Raw genomic sequence first — 26,534 nt, forward strand, 5'->3', positions numbered from 1 at the left:
GCACGACAGTAACCAGCGTCTCACCCCTGAAGGATTTATTAAACACAACTTAAGCCAAAGGTGGATTGTCACTATTTTCTCCAGTCAGGTAAGGGGACCTGATGCTTGAGGGGAGGGTCTGAATAAGTGAAAAGGACTGAAAGTGTTTTGTTTAGGAATGCTGTGGGGATTTAAAAGGAAGACTGGTTTAAAAATAGACAAAACAAACTTATGACTAGAAATGCATTTTGGACAGAATTATACTTGAAGAGAATATGTCAACTACATTATAATCTTAGAAACTAACACAATGCTTTTTTACGGGAAGAGATCTGATTGTAGAGCATTCCCTCTCTTATTTCAACACTGCATATATTTGAATGTGCTTGTTTGAGATGAGCACTGTACCTAAACTCTAAATGCATGCTAGTCTGTCTTACTTGTGCATTAGAATGTGCTGATCCAGAAGCCCTCGCATTGTCTATAATACAGTACAGTACGTTCCAAAACAAATCACTTCGATGGACTGAGACAGTCGGGTCGAGTGGCACAGTTAGTCTGCAGAACTCATGAAGCATCTGTAGGCTATAAACCTTTTATCATTCACATCTTAGTCATCTTTTTAGATTTAAGTCATCCACACACCTCAAACTTTGATCTATAAATTGCGAGTGCCATTATTACAGCACTCTTTGTAATCTTGTTCAAAAGGATGTAGATAGACCCAGGCACATACATCTCGACTATCGGTGTGGCACATTCTGTAGGGACTTTTGATTTTCATCTGCTATGCTTGCCATACAAATCGAATGCAAAAAACAGTACTATTATATATACAATTTATCAGAGTAAAAGTCTATGAGAAAAGGCACAGTTTATTAGTTTGTTCACCCCTGCCCCCCCCCCCCCCCCCCATATATTATGAACCATTAAATCCTTTACATTTCCAGAATGGAATTTAAATACAGAGAGAGAATAAAAAAAAGTCACGGAACAAAAATTAATCTATTAATAATAAAAAAAAAGTCCAATTAATGTATTCAAATTATATTGGAATCTTTAAACTTAATTTAAAACATAAGAGATAATGCTGCAAAATCTAATTATGCCTTTCGGAACTACAAAGAAAATTATATAGCAACGACAAGCTTTGTTAAAATATATATATATATATATATATATATATATATATATATATATATATATATATATATATATAAAAACTTGAGCCCATTTTGTACATTACTATACCTTAATACAATCTCTTTTAAACAATGCTGAAAGCTATGAATCTATGCTGCTGCCGCTTTTGTCTGCCTAGAGACAGCTGCAGGCCTATAGTGCAATGGCAACAAGGGAAATGTATCAATCATAGCTGCAATGATGACAGCTGAGAACTCTGCTCTTTCCATTCCCATCTCAAAATTTCCCAAGGACAAAAGGAGATGAAAAATAATGTCAACTGTTTTAGAGACCAAGCTTCTGAATCTAGCTTTAAAATAAAAAGAGAAAGACAGGACTCCCTGTATGCCTTTCAAAAAAGGGACCGGTACTGTACGGCAACAGTTCCTGCTGTTAATCCCATCATCTGTCTCCTTACATGTGTACCGTATCTAACGACCACAATAAATGTGAAATCTGGAGTGAAGATTTAAGCATTTAAAACACGAGCAGATTTTTAAAAGATATTTACGCAGAGAAGTTCCTTGAACATGCAGGCTTATATCTAAAAACAAGACCTGTCAAAGAACAATCTGAACCCATGATCTTCTGGCATTAGAAATGAGAAATTGGACTTTCTTTTTTAAAAAAACACAGGCAATTATTTTTAACTTTCAACACATACAACAAACCATCACCGTCCTAAACAGAAGCTAATTATGACTTTCCCTCGGCAGTCTACAGGCTACGTGCTAATGAAGCACTGCAAAAAGGTAACAAGTCTACAATGCATCTGTAGATCATCGTCATTTTTGTTCTGTTACTTGATAAGCTGCCTTTAACTATTATGTCCTGAGGGGACATGCTTCAACCAGCATGGGGGGCTTGGTTACCACAGAGGTAAACCCCTATGCTGTTTGCTAGCAAGCACAGAAACCACTATCTCACAACACAGCCTGCCTACTAAGGCCCAGGTGTAACCACAACAGAGATGCGCTGCAGTTTCAGAAGCATGCACAACACCTCTGCGTTAATGTCTGTGTCTATCTTTGACCCTGCAGTATCTTCGATGAGTCACAGTGTTCTCATGACAGACATCACTTTAGAAAGTGCTTCTTCTCAAGAAACGCTTCTTCTCAAGAAACTTACGTTCTTAGTTTTAATATATAAATAGTTTTATTTATTTTTTTTTTTATTTTTTTTTCAGGTATATTTTTTTTTAACAAGGGGCTAACTGACATTCTGGTTAAACGACAATGCTTTTGAAACAGATTCCCCTCAAACAATTTGTTTAAATCTTTTAACTTTTTTAAAGAGTTGAAAAATATATTCTTACACGTCCCCACATGTTGCTACAACTGTTTAAATAACGTACCTTATTTTTTCTTTTAATTGTTAAAATCATGACAACTTTTTACACTTATAACTTTAAAGTCAGTGTCAAAGCTCTTTTCATAATATCCGCTCTACTGCACTGATAGTGTAAGGATTATTGCCGACATTGTCAAAGAGGTAACACAGCAATAACGATCCATGATGTGGTACGGAATAGAAAAGTCAGAGCACTTTAGGTTTTTAATTTTATTTTTTATTTTTTAATCACTCTTCCTGCAGTGATTTAGAGGACAGATCTCAAACCCCAGTGCATTAAAGCTGACATTTTGAAAAGATATTTGAAACAAACTTTAGTTATAAGTGTAAAAATCTGAAAGGATGTTAATGAAAAGAAAAATGATAGGTACATTATTTAAACAGTTGTAGCCACACGTGGGGACATATAATGCTATATTTTCGGAACCCCGCTGCTTAACTCTTTAAGTGCTGTAACCTATTTTCCGAATTCTCCTTATCTGTCAGCAATGATACTGCTCTGATATATTTGGGATGCACATACTGCCAATAAGCTACTTTATGTACGATGAAAGGGATTCGGAGGTGCTGTCATACAGTGTGCGACAGAGCAGAGCATGGTTAGTCGATCCTCTGATTACTTCATCTCACTTTTCCAGAATCCTAATCAGCCTAATTAAAGCTTTGTTCATTTTTAAATCTCAGATGACAATTTGTTTAACTCTACCCCGCAGCGGTCCTGCGAAAAAGAGAATTAAATGTGATCTTCTGACAGCAATTATTAAATGTTCCCAACTGGCCCCAATTATGCTGCAAGGCTTACAGGCCTCAGAAATCCTCCGAAGATCCAAGGCTTCTTTTTTTGCGATGCCACCAAATATTACAATCTCAGGTTATCAATTTATGTATTAATGTGTATTTATTTATTATAATTACACAGCCAACATACAGCCAATAAGAACAGACAAAAGAGAAAGCGCGCTGAATTAGTATATCTCCATAACAGCAACACTTCTAGAAAACAGAGAACAGATTTCACTTGATGAGCAATTCATTGCTGCTTCAATCGAATTCTATTTCTCACATTATTATTTTGTCCTTTTCTGCTGCTGAAAAGGTCCTGAACTTAAGCAGTTATAGTTAGTACATCAATGAATAAGTGGATGTGATGGCTTATGGCTTTTAAAGGCAGAGCATTTTTCTTATTTTATTTTTTAAAGTTGGTGAGTTCAGTTAAAATGGTATCCATAAATCTCAAACAGTACACGTCTATAGTGTATACTCAGACATTAAAAGTATTTATACCTTCAAAATATCACATATGTTTAAACATATACATGATGTGTTTAATAGAAAAAATCGAGTATTTTTATTCCTAATCTGGAAATAAGAAAGGTATACTTCCTACAGATTTCACACAAATCATGTCAACATTAGTGAGCTTCAAACCTTTATTACCGAAGCAGAACATATTGAGTTAACCTTTTTTGACCTTCATTTCTGCTCTAATTTTTCCACATATGTTCCCTCGCACTGTAGCTATAAAACAAGGTTCCCATGCCTTCGAATGTGGCGGCATTAATAAATCAGACAGGTAGCCCGTGGATCAGAAGCCCAGCGACTATGAGATGTGTTAGACAGCTGAATTAAAAGCAGCCCGAGAGGCTTCAGCAACTCCTGGTCACATCTGGCTCCCTTTTACTCAAAAGCTCCCAACACCTGCTTGATCAACAAAGAAATCCCTCAGTGCAGCTTTAAAGAACAAATGGGACACATTTTCCAATACATAACCGTTTGCTTATAATTTTCAGGTTCAGACAGTACCAAGCATCCTACCAGGGAAGCAGAATTACATGGAAGGGTCAGAAGTAGTTTGAGTGTGTGTGTGTGTGTGTGTGTGTGTGTGTGTGTGTGTGTGTGTGTGTGTGTGTGCATGTGCGTGTGCATGTGCGTGTTATTTTAGTTTTTTTTTTTTTTTTTATATATATATATATACTAAAAATGTCTTTAATATAAAACACCCCAGCAAATTGGTCATACACCATTGACTTTTCACCAAAAAAAAAAAAAATGCTTTCTGCATTTAAGAACAGATGAAAACTAAAAGCAGCATGCAAATGGACAAAGAGACCAGCGTCTGAAGGGTGTGTAAATGAAGACTTCCAAATACACAACAAACGTATTTCTACCTTTCACTTTCATGAAATTAAATCTTGTTTTTACCCCATCACGACCCAAGGTTTGTCGTACAACACGGACATTTTACAGTCGATAATGGAACTCAAAAACAGCATATTTCCTGCCCTTCCCAACACACTTCGTAAAGCCCATTTATCCACTGAAAATCCATGCTGTACTTTGTCTGAGCAACATCTCCCAGGACGCAAAACAGGGTTTATTACTGCTAACAGATTCATCTTAGATAAATATCACAAATGATTTACATTCTTGTCTGGAACTTGTTTTGGCAATGTGCCCAAGCACCGGCCATAACAACAGTGTTTTAGCACATTCTAAGACAAAAAAGTTTTGAAACCAGCTGGTGAATAACCAGCATCAAGTTTATATTACTGTCTCCGTAATATGAAATGTAGTTGCAAATTAGGAGCCAGGAGACTGTGGTTTCAGATTAGACAGTGTGCACTATAGTTGGACTATTCATCTGTTGAAACAACAACACTTACAAAGTTAAAAACAAGCAGTAGCAAAGTGTTCATATTTTCAGTGGGAGACGGCGTGGTTTGATTGTTACGGCCCGCATTCTAATTCAAATTTTGAAATAATGACCAGGCCTTCTGAAGTTTAGAAACTGCTCCGTTATATCATGATGGGGAATAAAGCCCCAGACCAACCCCAATCCTCTCATTACTCAGCAGTGCAGATGTTTGTAGTGGTTTGAGGAGCCAGCAGGGGCTGGAAACTCTACATACTCCACTCCAACATGATCACAGTTGAACCTCATCAAAGTAAGTGCTCGTAATTTGTCACAGGGTGCAGCTAATTAACATATGTTAGGAAAAGGCTCCAAAAAAGATAGTATATGATTAAAGACCCTGCACAGCTGTATAAAATCAAAACTGCACAGTTTTCAAAGAAACCTCAACCAAGGCTGGAGTACGGTTTATCTGACATTGCTCACTACTACTTAACCCTTCGGAAAAGCAGAAATATTAAATGACATCGTTCTTTTCCAGCTTTAGGTTATGGCTTGGCAGAATCCCTTGTCATGTTGTGGCACAGACTTAACTACTCCACAGTGCTATTGTATTAAAAACTGCTTGGGGCTCTTGCCAAAACACTACTGTCATTTTATTGAAGTACTATTTTCAGAAGTTACTGGGCTTCATTGTGCTTGAGGTGGCCTTCAGGGATGGCTGCTGTTGCCAAGTTTCTTACGCCTCCCGAACTCCAGTTCGATACACTAAGTCACTGCATTCATATCTCTGGTTTCTCATTTTACAAGTGTTGCGTTTCTGAAAAGTAATAGAACCGGGTAATATTTTACTCCCTTTTTTTTTTTTTAACTCAGCACTTGCATTCTGTATGTTTTAAAGAGACTGCCTGCTGTTTAATGCGTCTTTGTTGTTCGCTACGGTAACGGGCACAGAATAATTTGCATAACTTCCTTTGCTATGTATTATTTTCACAGCTGCATCAGATTTTCTGCTGTATGTCTTGTTTGGTGGTGACAAGAAAGTTTCACTTAACATCGCAAGGCACTTAAAAGTGTTCAAAAAGTAAGCTACAAATAATTTTATTATTTCGCTGAACTGCTAAACAAAAATAGTCCTGAAAAACAACCTTTGCTTTCCTTATCAAATAAAAACATCAAATTCCTGAAACCTCTGATAAAAGATCTGTGTTTTTCTTGGGAACTTACATAAAGAAGCAAGCGTTAGAACATTATCATTGTTATCAGTCCTTTTGGAGAGAGGAGGGGTTGTTCACAGGGTCTCTATGCTATCAACAAAAATACTTGATTAAGATCTCAGCTGAGTTTTCAAATCCCAGGGCCCTCTCTGCAGCTGCACTGTTCACATAACCTCCACTGTCCCCCCAGCTAATGACAGGAAAACACAGCGCCTCCAGCACCAGAGTACATTTTTCCATTCAGACACCAGTGGGCAAAAGACGGGGCACATTTCATTTTCTGTTCACTGGGGTACTGATGTGTTTCTTTTGCTTTCCTTCTCAAGTCAAACCTGACCCATCCTTCTTAAAATTACAGGTCAAAATCTGCGCCCATTTCCCACAGCCTGTATCATATACAGCAGGCTAATGGGTCTGGTTAGACAGTGAAACTCAGCTTTGAGTCCTTTTACTTCTGTCTATTCCTACATTTCATTGAAAAACAAATACCTAAATAAAAATGTAATTAACCCACAGAGCATGTATTTAAGGGAGACTGACAGTTTCTTCATTTTTCTATTTATTTTTTATTTATCATTAGTCTAGGCGGCAGTGAGGGGTACCAAATGAAAGAAATGCATTGGAATTGGTAACTCACTAATGATAACAATTGCATCTGATTTAGTGCAGCAGTATTTTTTCTTGTGCCTAATAACCAGGTCATCAGAAATTCTGCATGCAAGAATTTAAAATACAGTGGAAAAATTAGAACGCCATTATTTTTTTATGATATGCAATACAAAAGACATACTCTTTGTCCTCCATTGCTCAAACTGATGCTATCTATCTTCTTGAAACTTCTTGAAAAGAGGGTGCGGATGTGAATGGGGTTTAACCTGAATCTCACTTGACTTCGATATACTAATCAAATTAGGCACACATTATTCTCAATCAAATCTATTAATATCTCATCCTAGGCCTTCTTTCAAAGATTACAATATTAACTTACTTACTGACAGCATAACGCTTTCTTGGCAGAAAAATCACAAAACACTGGAAACTGTAATTTCCTAGTCTATAATTTTGATCCTTCAAGTTAATAAGAATACAGGTTCCCCAAGCAGACGGCGAGGGTTAAATAATGGTGATGCGTAATCCTATTAATTTAGGCGATAACATGGTCACTTCATCCACACCGATGCAGAAATATTTAATTACATTGTATGTGCAACTGATACACAGTGCATATTTTTGAGATGACTAGCATTATAACTGAGCCCCCCCCAGAGGCAACAGCTGGTTTCATCGGCACTGCAATTCATCTGAAATGCACTGCAGACCCATCCAAAGCCATCAAGAAACCTCGTAACTGGAAGCTATTACGAAGGCTGTCGCAAGTCATCATCAAAGTGGCATAAAATGTTGTTGATCAGGGAAGCTATGATTCAAGAGGGACAAAAAATAAAGTTTATAAAATCCTTTATACGCAGATTCTGCTTGTGAATTAAATTGTGAGGCTGAGCAGCAGCCTTGTCACGGGGAGCCTGAGCTGGTCAAAGGGGAGAGAAATGAACACAGCACCCCCTCCCCACTCCCACCGAGCTGCAAGCATGCTCTGCCAGCTGGGCCTGACAGTTTCACTGACATCAACACTGCAAATTGTCTGGAGATCAGCGCATGCATTCCGACGTTCGTGCAGGAGCAGAAAACCTTCAATAAATATTCAGCGAAATATTATTTTAGAAACAGGAAAGTAGGGTTTATTTCATTTGTTTGCATTGTTCAAAATCAGAAAACAACCCATACATGCCAACAGTCCCTATATGGTCGGGACAGTCCCGATTTCCTAGCAAATGTCCCTCGTCCCGATGCATAGGAAGAAAGTCCTGATATTTACCCATAAAAAATCATTTATTCTCCACAGCAGTTAGTGAAAACCACACGCTGTGCTCTTCGTGTGGCTGACACATCTGCTGATCACTAACTTATACAAAGGTAAGAACGCTTCTTTATGTCTATTTTTACTGACATGGTCGTGTGGTGTTGAGTTGGGGGGGTACATCTATTATATGATAATGAGTGGTGTTTTTTGCGTATGACCCCTCCCATGTATGATGCATATGACGCCCCCCCCCCTGCGCCAGGGGATAAGCGTCCCGCTGAACAGTTACCAAATGCTGGGAAGTATGAACAACCCGTTTATTTTTCTAATTAGAAATGTATGACTTTTTAGTGAACATGAAAATATACACTGGATAAAAGGCTAAGTATAGATAACTTTCTATTTTTCACTTTAAAAAAAAGTTATGCTATTAATATATATTACTGAGCAAAACAGTACTCAGTTGTGAGTTTTTTTTTTTCTATTATTAGGGCACAATTATCTGCGACCAATGGTCTGCATGTGAGCCCAACCCCTGAATTGAAAGGCGCTGTTGTTTTCAAAGGGAGCTCTCAGTTAGAGGGTTAAAAAACGGAGTCTAATCTGCTGAACAGTACACTTTTAGTCCGCTTAACTTGCTGTATAATCTTGCCGGGTGTTTGCGTGTGTGCATATAGGTTTTGGTGTGCCAAAAGGACCTGTTAACGGGTTACTGTTAAAAGCACAAACACTTTTCCAGTGAGAACTACGACATCAACTGAAGTTATAAAAATAGCAATAGCAAATATAACGCAAATACTGTACCAAGTCCAGTTACATGTTAGTTTAGGTTTTACAGCAACAATCGTGTGAGAAAACACAGTATACCGATTAGTTCACACTTCCAATTGTTGCATCACTTTTTTTGTTGTTGGTTTACACTGCACCCAAGTACGCAGTGGTCCATGGCAAGTCTGTTTATTAAAATGCAGCAGAAGCGTATGTTTAAATCAGCTACTCATGCACAACGGCTGATATTTTTTACTGCTATATCTTACTGGTTTAAGTCTAGAGGAAGCTCACAACGGCTGCATTTTTTTGCTTTGTTTTGTTTTAAACAAGCCTCTATTTTTGGTCAGCTGTTTATATTGATATATCATTTGTGTATAGTTTTCACATTTGAAAGATTTTAAAGATTGTAGTGTAACACAAGCACACTGTTCTAATACCTCACTGTTGCAGAAGTCAGTAGTCACCCCAAAAGACAGCATCAGAAATCATGCAGAATCATGATTTTGGTTAATCGGTACAAAGGTCCTGTTTAAAAGACTTGCCTGTGGCCCACTATTACTAGTTATATAGTTTTGGTGTCATATTTTAGACAACACTAAAGCAGGGTTTAGGGGAATTATTTCCTCTTAGCACTTTTTTTTTTTTTTTTTACCATGACTAGTTATATTACCTCACATATATATGTTCATTTTAAAACAGAAAAAAAAAATCTGTGGCCTACATTAATGATATTGCTTAATAATAATAATAATAATAATAATAATAATAATAATAATAATAACAACACCATTTGTAATAAAGCAAAAGGTTTTGGGAGATCAGAATTGTTTTGTGGGTATTCAGTGACGTTGTTTTTTGTAAAGAAAAGCCAGAACTACTGCAGGTCTCCACGTAGCCCCAAACATTTCCTTTTTTATTTATATCGCATGCATGTGGAGCAGAGTTCCAAAAATAAAATAATGAACTTTTTACCCCAAACAACAACAGTATATGATTCTCTCACTCACACACACACACACACACGCACACACACACACACTCACACACACACACACACACACACACACACAGTCAGTCAGTCTCACGGCTGAGTTATTTATGTAGGAGAACTGTTTAGGAAGTGTGGGACTGAGCCAATTTGCTGCTTAATGATGGCGCTTTGCTGAGGCGTATGCATTTAAGGTTTGTCGTCTGGAGCGCAAGTCGGTAAGCCTGCCCTGCATTATCAATTGTTAGACCGAAACTTTGACAAGGTTATTTGTCTTTCCACTAAGTTTGTCCATAATGCCCAATAAAAGCATCCATCAACACACAAATTATGCGGTTTTAAAGAGTGATGGCTGTACTCTCTGCCAAACTAACCTTGAACTGCAATGTGGGTTTGAAGTTTCAAATATAGTGCAGCTATCATTAATTATACATGCATCAGTGCTGTGAGCTCCTTTTTTCAGACTACGTAATGGTACGGCATGGGGAAAATGAATGACATAACTGCACTTTAGGAGAACCGCCGAAGCAGAACAAATACATCTGAGCAAACAAAGGGTTGTTTTTTTATCCCTGCTATAAAAGGTACGTCTTAAAATCACTATGCACTTCATCATTGGATAATTGCTTAATGATCGAGTGAATTGGGTTTTGGAACAACGGGTCAATCTGTGGGATTTCTGTCATTTATTAGTGATGAGCTCCAGTTTGTTTTCAAACAAGCACTCAACAACCATCCAGGAAAGACTCAAGACTCAGATTTTATTGTGTAAAATACTTTTTAAAAACTATTTCAGGTGCAGTGGAAATGATGAGGGCATTTGTGATGCGGAAAATCCCAAGCGCAACATGCAGTGAATTAAATAAATTTCACTTTATTTAGTGGGTGATTAAAACAAAAACAAAACCTGATCCAGTGCTCAAAAGCATACAGTCATTTTATAAATAAAATGTAGCACTTTAAATACCAGCATTGTACTGTATATACATCCATACACACACACACACATTCAGTGAAAATGTCATTTTTCTCTGATCATATGGAAAACAAGAGCACCACTTCAGGGTTAAGTACCCAGTAAGTACAGTAGGCTTCTGAACATACTCTCAGTCACTCTTGAAAAAGGGTTGTAAGTGTGACTACAGCGGCATGGTTTGACACATTCTTTTCACAAACTAAACCCTGCTAGTGACAGCATAGCAGATTGTGTGCATCTGCAGGGAACGGGACAGATGACAGTGGAAAAAAAATGCACTTGTGTACCTTGGCAAGGCGCTGAATATGTGTTGTGGGAGGGACAGAAATCTGCACAGGATTTTCGTAAACTTTATTTTGAATGTATTCAATTGAACTGGCTGAAGATTTCCTGCAGGGACCACTTGTGACGACAATGGCTCGACTTTATGAGCTCCAGCTTTCTAATGGAAATGCCAAACGCTTTTGTATGTGCTGAAAACAAAGGTGCTTTATTGTTCATGCTTCGAAGAAATATTCACAGCTGAATTTAACTTCAGGAATGCATTAGTTTACCTCTAGGAATTTATGCAGAGGTTATGCTTTCTTTTTTAAAATCTAGCACCACATTTAAATATTGATAGGTTTTATGTAAAAATGTAAATAGAAATATATATATATTTTAAATATCATTAACTTTGTGATATTTTCAATATCAGTAACTTTGTGTTCAGCGAGAGTATAGGGGCTTCTCTGTTTACGGCAGTCACCACTGAAGGATGTTACTGAGTGAATTGCGTATTTTGCTTCAGTGACAAAGATAAATTACTGGAAAAAAATTCAGTTTTGGGTCTCGTCCAGCAATGCCACAAAAATCCATTCGTTAACAGCATCAGTAAATCAAGACTGCTGCCACACCAAAAAGGTATTGGTCTGAGTGTTCATTTTATGAAATTAAAGGCTCTTCACTTGTAAAGTAAATATGTGTTTAAAAATCCCAAAACTAAAAATACACTTTACATTAGTATGCCAAATTATTTATACTATAAATGTACCTTGAAGTTTCAAGCAGATTTAATGTCCTGTAAAAGGTTGTTTTATTGAAAACGCCTGTTTAAAACCAAATGCAATGGTACTTTTTTAACATCAGATAAAATTTGCAATAAAAAGCTATACTTTTTTTTTTTTTTTAAACTACTGATTTGACAGATAAAAATACCATTCTGTGATCCATACAGAGATCATCAACACACCATTTACTAAAGATCTGCAGAAGACTTTGCAACTTTCAAATGAATGCGCTGTGGAAATATACTTTGTTTTATTATGCAGTTAGGATACTCCCTTGTCTGTTAACATTCAAAACAGCGCTAAATGTCTTTTCCAGTGCCTGAAAAAAAAATACAAATAGAAAATAATCAGTCTAGCGGCACACTCAGCAACTAATAACTTAAAAAGCTTCTCTTTCAAACAGATTTAGTTATTCTTAAAAAAAAAATCACAATGCTGGAATGATTTTCCTCATCTTTCCTACTTTCTCATCCACGTCAATCCAATCCAAAAATCTGGTTTTGATTCTCATCCAGATATTGCACATGTTCGTGTCAATCGGCCCTGCGCGAGGCCTGCTGATATTAACTAGCACTGGCTGGCTACGGGGTCTGCCCTCCTAGACCACCCAGCGACTCTGGCAGCCTGGCCTGCTGAACACATCTGACAGGGGCTGAGGTGCACCTTTTCCAACCATTTGTAACAGATCAGTTCTCACATTGGGGGGAAAAATCAACACGTTTAACCGACACAAAGATGTAGTCAGCGCCCTGCTAGTCTTGTCGAGTTTGAATTGGAACCTGTTCTGCCTGGTTGAGTTTCCGACATGCACTGTACTGGTGCTTTAGATGAAACCTGAACAACTTGGACATCTTTCAGACATTAAAATAAAAAAAAATAATATAATAAGATTAAATTATATATATATACTGTATATATATATATATATATATATATATATATATATATATATATATATATATATATATATATATATATATATATAAATCAAAATCCAATTAAATTAAACAGTACATTACCCATTGTTTAAATCTTAACAGCCTTGAAGTGTACATAACTCATTTCAGTTATCAGTGAAATCAGGTTACAGTATACTGGTGCAGATTACAAAGAGAATAAGATATAAGTGATCCTGTATCCTTAAAAGTTATTTCAGCATACGTTGTACTTGTTCTGTTTACAGACAATCAGTAAAACAGCCGATAATCCTGTATGTCCGGCTCTTTTATGTCTGATGATACGAACACTGTTGTTATTGTGATGGACTGCAGATGTCTTTGATAAAAGGTGCTGCACAAGATGTGCTCCTTGTCAACAGCAGTAGGTACAGCACCTGCCTGCAAAGCTGTTCGAATGAGCCACCGACTTATAGCAAATATAATCGCTTGCATCTGTTACAAGTGTGAGACGCAAATGGCTTTAATTTGCATTGCAACGTGATTCTACACAATCATTAAGTAAAACATAAACACACAAAGCATTACTTAACAGTAGCCTGGAAAGATGAACGTGTCAAAGCACACAGCACAACAACAACAAAACCAAACCGAACTTCTCGGTTTGGAAGAAAATTGCAGTAACAGTAAGACTGAAGTGTTTTTTCTGCTTAGCGTTTTTGAAAAAAAAAGCCTGAAAGTGCTTTAGACCTGAAAAACTGCCGATAAGTATACTTGTCCTTAGATACCTACTCTGCAGAATTGCTAGCAAGTATACCAGCTCATGGAGGTCTTGTTATTTCTACTTTAGTGGTCTGCTCTGCTTTAATGAAATATAATGCTCAGAAAAATATATAAACTGCTTTCAGGAGAAATGTTTGTGCATGTCTGATATTCTTAAAATAACTGGTTATGTAATAGTCTATTTGGGGGCAGTCTGCACAGTTCCAGTTTTGTATCTGTTAAGCTAGGGCAACCAATAAAGCCTAATGAAAGTTACATTTTACCATGTTGTTTTATTACTTTGCTTTTCAATATGCTTAACTGGTCTCTAACATTGCTTTACTACATTTAAATTCCCTAGTACGCTGCAGTTAAACTGCAAAAAAAACACACACAAAAAAAACCTTTAGCATTGTAAACTGTAGGAAAAAACATATCTTTCTAAATTTTGTAGTTGAGTTTGCATTCTTCCACCTCTGCGACTGAACAAAATTGTCTGCCAGTGTCATTACTCCACATATCGGTACTTGCCTGCATCTTATTTATCTACAGAGCCACGTAATGATGTAACACAATTGTTCTATAATATTAACACTGTGTTCTACCACTTGTGAGGTGAATAATACTCTTTCTCACTATTACAGGCAGATATCACACAACATGTTTTTGATATATTTATGTTTTATCACACTCTTCACCATGTGCTTATTTGGGGTCCAGAACTAATAAAAATGAAGTGTTAGACTGTCAATTTAACATTATTGCATACGTAACTAAAATAGGGATAATGTGAAGAATTATAAACTTTATAACATTAACCGAATCTATTCCCAAATTTCAAAGCATTATTATTCAAATGTAAGCAACCATATAGTTATTTATCTTCCTTCAGGATTACAGAACACTTACATAAATGTGTATAACTAACATTCAGAGTGAAACGCATTTTGCTAACTATTCACCCCAACGGCCTCCGATTCTTCTTCTGCAACTAATCTGTTTCGTTCAGTTTATCTTTTTCTTACTTTCACTCAAATCCATATAAAAATTGCTGTACAGACCACATTAAGCTTGATTTTGAGCTACAGTTAATATGAGCTAGGCAACAGAGACGTTGTCTCCTTATATAATAATCAATTGAAACCGGAGTGTTTGGATTGCCTTGACCCAACAATCAACTCTAGTCCCAGGCCAATCAGTGACACGTGAACCTCATAATCCTGCTTTTGTGAGGCACAGAAGATTCTCTTGTCACTGTTGGTTTTTGTGAACTGCCTGCGAAAGCCGGTCTGATTTCCTATTGATGACAGGTCCCACTGAACAAGCACAGTGCTGTACCCAGTGTTACTTTGAGATTAAAGTACTTTACTGAAGACACAAGTCTAAGCATTTGTCCACATGCAGCACATTTACCTAAGATCTAAGCAGCTTATTTTAAACCCTTTAGGAGCAACAGGCAACTGTTAAGCTAAACAAGTTATTGTTTTTTTTTTTTTTAAAGCAAATATAATAAAAAAAAAAAAACAGAGTTGCAAGCTGATGTTTTGTTTCTAATTATATTTATAAGACTTCAATTTTAAACTTTAAATATACTTTTAATACAGCTATACTAATCTAAAGCAGACATATTTAAGGACTGTAATGGTGAGTCCTCCAATTATCATGACCTTCACTGCAGATTTAAATACAAAAGGAGAAACGCAGGATAAATCCTACTTCAATTCAAGTATGCTTTGAAATACTGTGGCATGCTGGATTTGATTTAAAAATACAGAACCATATCCATTTACATTTCATTTGTAAAATATTTCCACACAATTTAGCCCTAAACATTTGTATATTACAAAAACATGTATTGCAATGTTTGCCAAACCTTTACTTTTAAATATATGAATAGCTGTATCTGCTGATTTTGAAATATACAGTATGTTATACAATATAACGGCTTATAGAGTTATTATATGACTATCTCCCCCCCCCCCCCCCCCCAACAATTTAATAATACAGTGCATTCCAGTGTAATATTTAACAAACTTTTTGTCACTGGTATTATTGATTTTTTAAAAAGCTGTTTATGTTTTCGTCAGCCAAGTCTTTTTTTTTTAATGCACAGAACTAAACTTGCAATAAGCCTATAGCAAACATTTCAGAGAAGGGGACACTGGCAGCTGTCATATCCTGCAGTCTTTGCAATAACAAGCATTCCGAAAGACTCCAAAGATCACACACTGTGCTTGACAAGTGAGGGATCATGAAAAAGAGACAATTATAGTGATGTGTCATTGTATATGTTCTGCTGTGTGTATTCATTTAACACAAGGGGAATTATATTATTAACAAAATCCCTATTGTTTGAAAAAAAAAAAAACAATTACAGTATGGGGTGAAAAAAACATACATGGGGATCATTGAGTGAGATCGGAACGTAGGTAAACACAAATAACTTGGGAGGTTAATGTTGGTTCACAGGTGGTTATGTTTCCATGTCCTTGCCAAAGCCCCAGGGATTACAGTTATTATGCTTGATTTAAACATCTTTACTCTGCAACCACAATACCCAACTCAGAGTGCCAGCATAAACAAAACTAGTCTGTTTCTTTTGCCTGGCATAGCATGGAATGCTGGCCACCTAGCTACCCATTTAGAGTAACTAAGAAAACAGAGTAACTTCAGTTCTTTAAATTACCATCATTAAATCCACCATCAAGTTCGTGATGCTGAAAACCTCACTTTGCCAAGGTAATTCTCTAAAGACCTGCAGTAAAAAAAACACTGGCACTATGCCCGCTTTTGCGAAGCTCTCCTGAGCCCTGGTATTTATGTATCAAAGCATTTTAATATGACTACCTGTTCTTAAAAAAAGGTCATACTTCCAACATAAAATACCAGCTTCGTCATGGAAAATAGAAAGTTATCAAATATTTAAATAGTAAAATAAAATATACCTGCCGTGTGCATTATTACATTCATGATACATATGGTAAGGTGTGTGGATGTTGAAATTATTGTTATATAAATACATACTTTTGTTCAGGGCTTGGGGGAAAAAAAGAGCATACAAAAAAATGGACTTGTCTTTTTTATGAATGCACATTATCTTAAATGTTTGGGTTAAGAACACATTTTGCTGCTACTGTATAGTTCTGTATTTAACTAGCTGTTTGCGAATAGCTAGCATTTGTTTCCTATCTAAAACTTCTGCATGCTATAGCAGTTTGCACGTTTCACTAAAAGACGATCAGCGACACCGGGTAATCCTGACCAATAAAAGTATAATGTGAAATGATGCATATGTATTTCCACTAAATTATAAACAGTTTCGTACAATTAACTGTGCAAGTGTAAAGTTGCTCGTAAATAGGTCTGTAGCAGTGCTTTACCTCATGCAGTATATCAATTAGTCATTCCTCTACAGCTAGGCTATAGCTCATCGATAATACTAATACTAATACTAATACTAATACTAATACTAATACGACTACGACTACGACTACTACTACTACTACTAATAATAATAATAATAATAATAGTAATAGTAATAATAATAATAATAATAACGTAGCTAGAATAACACCCATGTGTGAAGATTTGCTTGCTATCTTCCTTGTTTTAGGTGCCGTTTTTTTTATTTTTATTTTTTTACAAGGTCAAAGCAGTTGTAAAAAACATAAACAGAAGCACGAGCCAGACCTTGAATACAGTTTTTAGCCTCGCAAACATACACAACCTTTCTATTCAACGAAACTCCAACTGTTAGAACAAGCTATACTAACAGCAATAAAGTTACTCTGAAGAAACACATGCTAGATCCCACACTGCACTGTACTTCACCGGTGATGTCAAAATGACACATTATCAACTAAAAAGAAGGGACACTTTTCCAAAGCATGCAAACCATGTTTATAATTTAACCGTAGTGGCTAATAACCGACGTATTCTCTGCTGCAACTGGAGTACTTACTTTTTTATTCATGAAACTGGTCCGGTAAAATAGCTGCTACCAAACGATCTTTGTCTCTTTTTCACCTGGTACACAGTGCAACGCGAAATGCGAGGACCTTGAAACAAAACTCACTCTTAATCCAGCACTGCAGTAACAGAACTCAAGTGAACAACGTGAAAAGTGCCTCTGAATCGGTAACAGAAGTAGCCGGTCTCTTGCCTGCCATGAAGCGTTGAGGAAATGACTGTCAGTGTCTCAAGGAAAGGGGAGCTGGTATCAGCCCCTTGCAATATCTCGAGAAAGGAAGGAAGGATAGACAGAGTGCCTGCTGCTGCTGATGAGGTCTGCTTGCTCCTGTTCTCTCCCACAATCCCAACCGTGTCTCTCCCTCTCCCAGTGTAGGAAACATAATCAGTTTCACTCTTGTAAAGGGGGCGGGACCTGATCTCCCGAGTATTTTAATAAAACAAATACAGTATAGCACTTTACCTGATTATCGTAAGCATACTGGCAAAGCAGTCAGACAGCAACATACTGCAGAGAAGTATTGGCTAAAGGGACTTTTTACACCACACACTTTACCATACTTACTGTACTACGAAAGACGAAAGTTCTGAACATTACATTCTGAAACTCGTATGCAATTTAGGGTAGCAAAGATAAGTGTCCTTATGGTAAGTCTTCTGAGCCGTGTGGTTTGAGTTCTTTGAGAAAGGGTTATTTATTTATTTATATGTAATTAAATGTTTACATATTACAGTGCGGTATGCGTAATAGTGGTAACAATACAAAAACAAATGCTAATTAATATTACAAATATATTACTTATTTGGATTTAACAATTATACCAGTATTAGCGAACCTCAAGCATGTGTATAACAGTTCTACCTATTTAAAAGAGTCGTGTAGGTAACCAACAGCACCTTCATGTCAGGTTAACTGAACATCTAGTACCTTGATCTGTGTATTTCAACAAACAGGCCATTTACTGGAGACTGCAACTATAGTATTATTTTTATTAAAGAAAAAAAAATGATGACATGTATACTGGTGAATGAATTAATAAATAAATTATACATTTATCGATTAATTAAGAAAAATGTTCAAGTCTGTATTGGTGTGGTCCTGTGTCAGGGGAGCCTCCTGGACTGCATCAATACAGGATGCACATATCAGCTCAGATAAGGCTTGACAGTGATAATATAAGGAAATTGCAAATAAACAATCTTATCCACAAACCAATGTAATTCAGGGAGAAAACAGTACCATATAGTGTGGCAGCCTGATAACATTTAAAAAGAACAGGCTGCCTGATTGGTACACTAATGTAACATGACAACAACACTTTCAATGTCGCTGTAACAATTCATTTATCATGAAAAGTCTGTTACATGTATCAAAATCAATGCTTTCATGTTAATACTTTATAACATGTGGAGTTTCATAATATTTCTTTTCTTACTGTTTAATATCCTGTTGTGTTTGTTTTGTTTAATTGTCAATTACTGCTTCTGCTGCGCTCACAGTGTTTACTGGGGGCTGCCTCTGATAAGACTCCTGAATGCAGAATATGAGCTGAAGGAAGTGAGGTCGTTTTCTTTTCTGCCCCCTCCCCACCCCCATGTGACTTAGTAAACCGCAGTTACAGCTGCAGACCCTCTGTGATCATTTTCAAACCACCTCACTTCAGAAATTCGGACTGTAGGAGTATTTTCAGAAGCAGGTCTATTTCTTTGCTGGATTGGTCAGTTAGCAAGGTAAGTCCAACATCTAAGCAGAAACATAAATGGAGAATGATACAGAACTCACATAACAAGCTACTTACTATAAATACTGAAAGTAGATCAAACTGGAGACCTTCTGCTTTGTAGTCACTGCATATGTTGAATAACACGTCATACATTACTAGTGTGCATGTTCTATTGACTCTCACAGATTTACATATGCATTGACATACACACCTTCCTTTCCCACCACATCCAAGTCTCCCACTATCCAGGCCTCAATTTCAAATCCTTTCTTTCACTGCCTCAGTGTTTCATTAAAGTCGCTTCACAGGTTACAGTTCTTCTTTGGCACCTGGAAAAACAAAAAAAGACAGCAGCGGATCAAGTAAAAAATATTTTAACTATAGTTTACCCCCCCCCATACACAGGGTTCAAAAAGTTGATTTTAGTTTCTGGTCATAAACCATTCTTTACAATGCTAATTAGTGCTAAACACACCTACAAGTGGCTAACCAAGCCTTGTAAAACTCACTTACCACGTTGCCTGGAATGCTCTTTATCTCATTCTACAGACCTGCATCTGTTGGCATTGCTTCCTTTATACATTTACGGGCTGACTTGTTTGTAGTCTTTTGCTCTCAATACCTACAAACCCACAATATGATACGATGCACACATCTTCAACGTATTGGGACTGGGCGTATACTACTTATCAAGTAACTAACACTGTGTACAAATGCTGAGGCATGTATCCGTGATGCGGCTGTCTGAGTACCCGGACGCTTACCTTCTGAGTCCCACATTCAAATTAAAAATAAAAAAGCAGCACAGATGGATTGTGCTCGTTTGCAGCTTGTGTGTGCGCGTGTGTGTGTATGCATGGGTGTATTTATATGTTAGCAAGCTTACACTGGAACAGAAACTTCTGATGAACAATGCCAATCTGCGTTGCATAAATGCGCCGTTCTTAAAAGCGAGCATTTACTGTGCTAGTACTGTACTAGTAGTGATACAGGTTCGTTACGTCATTAGTCAAGGGAATTCGCTCTGAGCGCGTGGCAGTTCGTGCAGAAATCTTGACAGAAGAAAAATGAGGGTTGGGGTTATTATACATTGAGACTATAGTTTCTGTGTTTTAATGTTAAGCCTTTTATTTTAACCATGTTTACAATACATTACCTTATTATTATTATTATTATTATTATTATTATTATTATTATTATTATTATTATACAGTTTAATACATTCATAGCATTGTATCATCAGTTTCAATGTCATAGTCACCGAAGGCAATTTGACAACAGCTCGCAATTCTTTCTAAAGTAGTTGATGAGGAACTGAAATTATTTTCAGAAAATGAAAGGACTGGGTTACACATGAAAATGTAACGTAAATACAAGCCTGCGTTAGACTGCCTCGATGCATTACTTTTTCGTACAGTAAATTCACTGTGCAGTCAGTCCAATTCCAGAGTCTATCCCGTTTGTTTGTCAGTGTCACGTGGAAGAGGAGTGGTTCGCTGTCATCACAGTGCACAGATATCGATTCGTATTGGGCTTCTAGAGAGCAAGCCTCGCCCCTTACATGCCCTCGCTAGGTCAAATGACACCCGCAATCCCACCTACACAATTTCCATCCATACGCCTTTCCCAGTTTCAAACTCAGGAAAAGCGCAGCTGTCTAAGGAACGGAAGGGACACAAGCAGCGCAGTGTAATGCACAGCAGTGACTGGTAAACCCATTTTTGATTAAATAAAAATACATTTTGTACTATATTTAGTTTTTTCACAAAGCAGTCTACAATGTTTTTTGTCAACAATCCGACCCTTTCTTTCTGTTCAATTTTGGACACATGCCTAAAACAGTACAGAATAATTATAAACCCAATACCTTCAGCAGTAAAAGCCTCAGGATCTTGGATGAGTGTGCTTTCAATTTGCAAAACTTTGTACCTAACCTACCTGTTATCCTTACACTTGCCTTTGTCTCCATATTTCTATTTCATCACTGTAGTGTAAACTGAGGACTATATAGATTCAAATTCAAAAAGCTGGGAAGTTAAAAAACAAACAAAAAAAAAAATTGTTAAGGATGACATTTAATATGAAACGTTAAAATATCTCCATAATATATATTTTATGGTCCAGTTCCCAGACACTGCGCCCTCCCCACACACTGAGATATATCTCCCTGGAGTGTTTTGGACTTAAAAATTTTCCACTACAGTTGCCAAGTATGTAAGGTGAAACCCAAAAGCAAACTTTATTGGCATCAATGAAGTGGCTGTGCCGTTTTCCAGAAACCATTCAAAATTGCCAAATTGATACAAATTGCCATCCTATGTTAAATACCCCAATTCTGTAAGCGTATAATTTCTCGGGGTTACTTAATATGTCCATTATAAGGAAGGAGAAGTTCTTCCAATCCTGCTGCCCTCCTTTCTTTAATTTGTATTCATTGAGCCCTACTAACAAACCACAATTGCTACCTGTTGACCCCATCATTCCGAAACTATATGGATACAACAATATTCTTTTTAGTGCTATAGAACAATATAGATGGTTTTCATATACAGTATATAATGCAGAATTGTTTTTGGGAGGAGTAATGTCATTTTTTAGGATTTGGCGCGGCTGCAGACTTAAGCAAAATAAAACATCTGTGCCATAGCTCTAATTGTTAGCGTTTTTGGACTTTAATGTTTAATTTCATAATGAATAGATTAAGAAGTGCCATTTTTGCCAGTCAGAATCAGTGGAGCTGGTCTTTTGTTGCCAAGCATAAAGAACACTTCACTGAAACATTTACAAGTCACATTGTGAACACACTTCACATGAAAATACAATGAGACTGTCAGGGAAGATAATGTTGTCAGGTACTTGGCCTGCTCTGGAGATTTCCTGTACAGGTACATTTTTTAAGATACGCTCAAAATAGGGAAGTGTCTTTGGAAGTGTTGTTCAAATGATTTATTCCCAAGGAGTCTGTGAACAGCAGGTGTTAGCTTCAGCTGCATACTTCTCTTTACTGGTTTCGACTTCTGAGAAACCTTGCAGGAGCTTTATCAGGCAAGTCTGCCTAGCAGGCTCTGGCAGAGTATATCACTGCCACTGCACACAGTCAGCTAAACTGCAAGTCGACTTGCTGCTTGAAAGCCACCACCTCTCAAAATTGTGATTTTTCATTTGTGTCGATCGTAGGGAGGCCAGACTCAAAGATTTTGTTGCTGTCCTCCGAAACCCATCTTTCTCACACCCTGTCGGATGGTGACGTTTCCACATGCTAGCCTTTCGGAGATACATAATTATCAGCTCACACATTTGTAAGGAAATTCTCCAGGGTATCACTGTAGTAATTTCTGGAACCTGCTGCCCTGTGAAGTGAGAAGTATCTAAGACAACAGTCTTCAGAGGAGGGTGGGCGACACGTATTTTTTTAACTGATTTCAAAAATTGTTACCAGTTTTAGGCTGTTTGAAAATGCATTATGAAATTCAGAAATGTGTTAACATTTATGGAAATATGAACATCAACATATTTACAGCGTGGCATCAATGTAGTCCATCCAGTGACTTTAGAACATGAAGAACAGCCTGATGATGATAAACTTGAAGGGGCCTAAATACAAAGAAAAGGGGGGGGGGGGGGGGTGCATGAAGGGAAGTTGTACTTGTATTGTGGTAACTTGATTTTGCATACTTCTAACTTGTTGACATACCGGTATGCACATTCATCTACTTCAGCAATGGGGAAGGTAAGAGACAGACCCATACAATAGATGAGGTCATTTACCATACAGACAAGGTCAACCATCAGGGTAAGATTATTTTTTCTTATATTGTTTTGTTTTTCTTCCATTTATTTATGCACATCTTTCTATCTAAATCCCAAAGATGCAGTTTCAGCAATATATCTAGTTAACCCAATCCATACCCTCACCACTCTCCGTATTGAAAAGTGTTTCCTACCCTCTCATCTACGTCATTGGTTTAAAGCGTGCAGTATCATCCCTTCAGAGAATAGGTGCATGCTAATGTACATGTTTTGTAAGGTAAACAGTACTGCACATTATACATTATATGCATTATAGATGAAGCCCAAGGACCATAACGTTCTCTCCTTTGTTTACCATACATCTACAGTTTCCACAGTTGCATTGTCTAAAAGCGATTGAAAACTTGCCAGGGTTTGTATTGTGTTTTCTGCGTTACCCGACATGACTGTCACATTCACTACTGTCTGCAAAAATAAATACTATATCTACCTTGTTAAACACATAACAGAATGCTACAGCTTACTGAAAAAAAATCCAATACTGTAGTTTCTTTATATTTGACTATGAAGCTTTTGCATAGCGTGACTGGATTTTTCAAAAACAATAGAATGTTATGAATGGTACTAATGATGAAATAATGATTGTACAAACAGAAAAAAAAACAGCACAGGTTAAACAACAGTGCATATTACAATGAAGCCTTATGGATAGCACACCCTGATGTAGACTGATGTCACTCCCTTTAGCAAACCAATGCTTACACGCTTGCACTGTGGCAGTCGCTGTCAGTTGGCATTAAGGAGCACAGCAGAGCTGCACCCCTCTGATTCCACTTGTCACTTTCCATATAAGCTATGTACCTGAAACACAGGAACTGCCTTAGGACTGAGCAGAAAAGAAAGCTTTAATGAGCTATTAATGAACTTCACTGGATGTTAAAGTAAATTCATAGAAAAAAATCGTCACTTTAGTCTGCCTTAACATTATTATTGCCCCCCACTTATTTTGCTGTAAATCTTTTGGTTCTTTTTTGTAAATTAAGGATATTTTTTTTGTAATAACTACTGCACCTTTTTTTGTAGGTCGCATGGTCTAACTGTAGGCAGATCATTGAAGTAAGTTAATTCAAATTAAATTAAATATAGACCAATTGGCTTCCAGAGCCCGCTCCTTCTCCACCCTCGCCCCACAGTGGTGGAACGGCCTACCCACGAATATCAGGACTGCTCAGTCCCTGACCACCTTCCGGTGCCTCCTCAAGACACACCTGTTCAGACAGCACCTGTAAACCTCACAGCTCTCGACCATGCTGGACTATATGGCACCCAATTATACCAGTAGTTGCATCAGCTTGTACTTGCACTGCACTGCTCCATACTGCTACTGCTCTTAATTCTAACTATTTCCTGTATCTTGTACTTGATTTTACTCTTATAGGTATCCATATTCACGGTTTTTGTAATTGCTCTTACTGGAGCTCATTCTTATCCATCTGTTGTACTTACTAGGTGCTCTTAATGGACTTTACTCGTATAAGCAAACATTTTTATTCATTTTTATTTTTTTTAAGTTTAACTGCTCTTAGTCAAACTTCTCTTTAACGTAATTATTTGAAATTGATCTTATTTTCTACTGATTTTACTGTACTTTCTAACTGCTGTTATCTGTAATGTGATATTCTGTAATGTGATAATATATAATGTGATATTTTGTAATGTGATACTTTGTACTGTGATTATTATTATTAGTTTATTTAGCAGACACCTTTATCCAAGGCGACTTACAGAGACTAGCGTGTGTGAACTATGCATCAGCTGCAGAGTCACTTACAGCAATGTCTCACCCGAAAGACAGAGCACAAGGTGGTTAAGTGACTTGCTCAGGGTCACACAGTGAATCAGTGGCTGAGTCAGGACAGACTGTGATATTTTGTAACAACTTTAAGTCGCCCTGGATAATAATAATAATAATAATAATAATAATAATAATAATAATAATAATAATAATAATAATAATAATAATAATAATAACTGTTTTTGCACATCTGAAATATTTTCACAGTTTGGTTATCACCATGTCAGAGTATTTGCGCAGTGCACTTGCTGAAATCTTGTTCTCAGTACTGAAGTCATTGCTATATGATAATAAGTAATTTGTTTTTAGCATACCTTAGTTTGAAAGGGTTCATTTGGAGTTACGTGTTCGCTTTTGCACCTTTTCTTTGCAGCAGGGGATGGGATGTGCAGTCACAGGTGTTAATGACTAGGTGCCCTTGATTGCTTGGAAGACTGCACATTTCCATTGTCGTCATACAGGCTTACACTGTATGAACATTTTAGCAAGCAGCCAGAACAGAAATAGCTACCATTGTATGCAATGATTATAAAGCCAGCTGTCCACTTTGCAATGCTGTAGTGGAAAATTGTTCCAAACATTTTAAAGAATCCATTTGTTTGGTATTTTTACAGTTAATGTATACGTTTACAACCTATTTGGGTGTATTCACAAATAAATGTATGTGAAACCTGTCGTCCCTCGTTATTGCTGTTTGTGTGTTCTGAGTGTTATACTGCAGATGCTCGACGTGGTGTGTCTTTGAGCTCTCAAGTTACATAGAAACCAGAAAGACTGCACAGGAAAGCCAGTGCCAAGATTTATCTATCATTATTCATGCCAGCGAACCATGACTGATATCTTTACACAAACTGGAAACGCGAGGATTGTACCAAGATTGAAAAAAGTGCAGCGATAACCACGGGAGCAGAATTCAGATAAATACAATCTCAGTGGGACTGCCACTTTAAGAGCGCCTGTGATGACCTGGATTATCTTAAGGACGGACTTTTTCCTCAAAACAAATCATGTTCATTTAAAAGGAATGCTTTATACCTTCCGAATCTGCATATTAATATTTGATTTTGTATCTGTTAATTATCATATGTTATTGCAGTCTTTTCAGTCAGCAGTTAGTGCTTGCTTAATGAGGCCATATAAAAATGACCACTGGGCTGCATCTAGGCTGTGCACGATTTATTTCTGCCTCCCTGAAAAAAAAAAACTTGAACAAATTCACTGTTTCTGTGGGGAAGAAATGAATGGTGCACGTTTTGTCATTTTGTACTGACCTCGTTACAGAAATTCCAATTTGCTCAAAATTGCTCAGAGATATGAAAATAAAATATGGTGGTGTGTCTTTATGTGGTCTGTGGTAAATGTTTTTTTTTTCCCCCACAACACTCAAAAAGACGTTCTTTCTTTAATCTTGTACCAGTTAAATAAATAATTGTAAATGTATGTTTTTTTTAATGTATTTTTATGTAAATAATATAAGATAAAATCATTGCATAGTCTTTAAAGACAACTGCTTTTTATAATTGTTATTTTCCAGATATATTATGCTAGAGAATATATAATATGTAGTCCCCTC

At 36.9% G+C, this 26,534-nt stretch overlaps 1 protein-coding gene across 10 annotated transcripts in view; it reads right to left on the reverse strand.

Annotated features, from left to right (window-relative positions):
• The window catches only part of LOC117404115 (myocyte-specific enhancer factor 2C), an 83,575-nt gene that overhangs the window by 51,334 nt on the left and 5,707 nt on the right, over positions 1-26,534 (reverse strand). For 8 of the 10 annotated variants that reach the window (XM_058987240.1, XM_058987194.1, XM_058987248.1 and 5 more), the window contains exon 2: positions 19,568-19,685. The gene's annotated coding sequence lies outside the window, so the exon portion shown is untranslated. Of the gene's footprint in view, positions 1-17,624; positions 17,980-19,431; positions 19,454-19,567; positions 19,686-26,534 lie in introns of those variants that run through there. The other 2 variants (XM_058987190.1, XM_058987174.1) reach the window with 2 other exon arrangements.

The sequence above is a fragment of the Acipenser ruthenus genome, chromosome 2 (assembly GCF_902713425.1).
Source record: "Acipenser ruthenus chromosome 2, fAciRut3.2 maternal haplotype, whole genome shotgun sequence".
Taxonomy (NCBI): Eukaryota; Metazoa; Chordata; class Actinopteri; order Acipenseriformes; family Acipenseridae; genus Acipenser; species Acipenser ruthenus.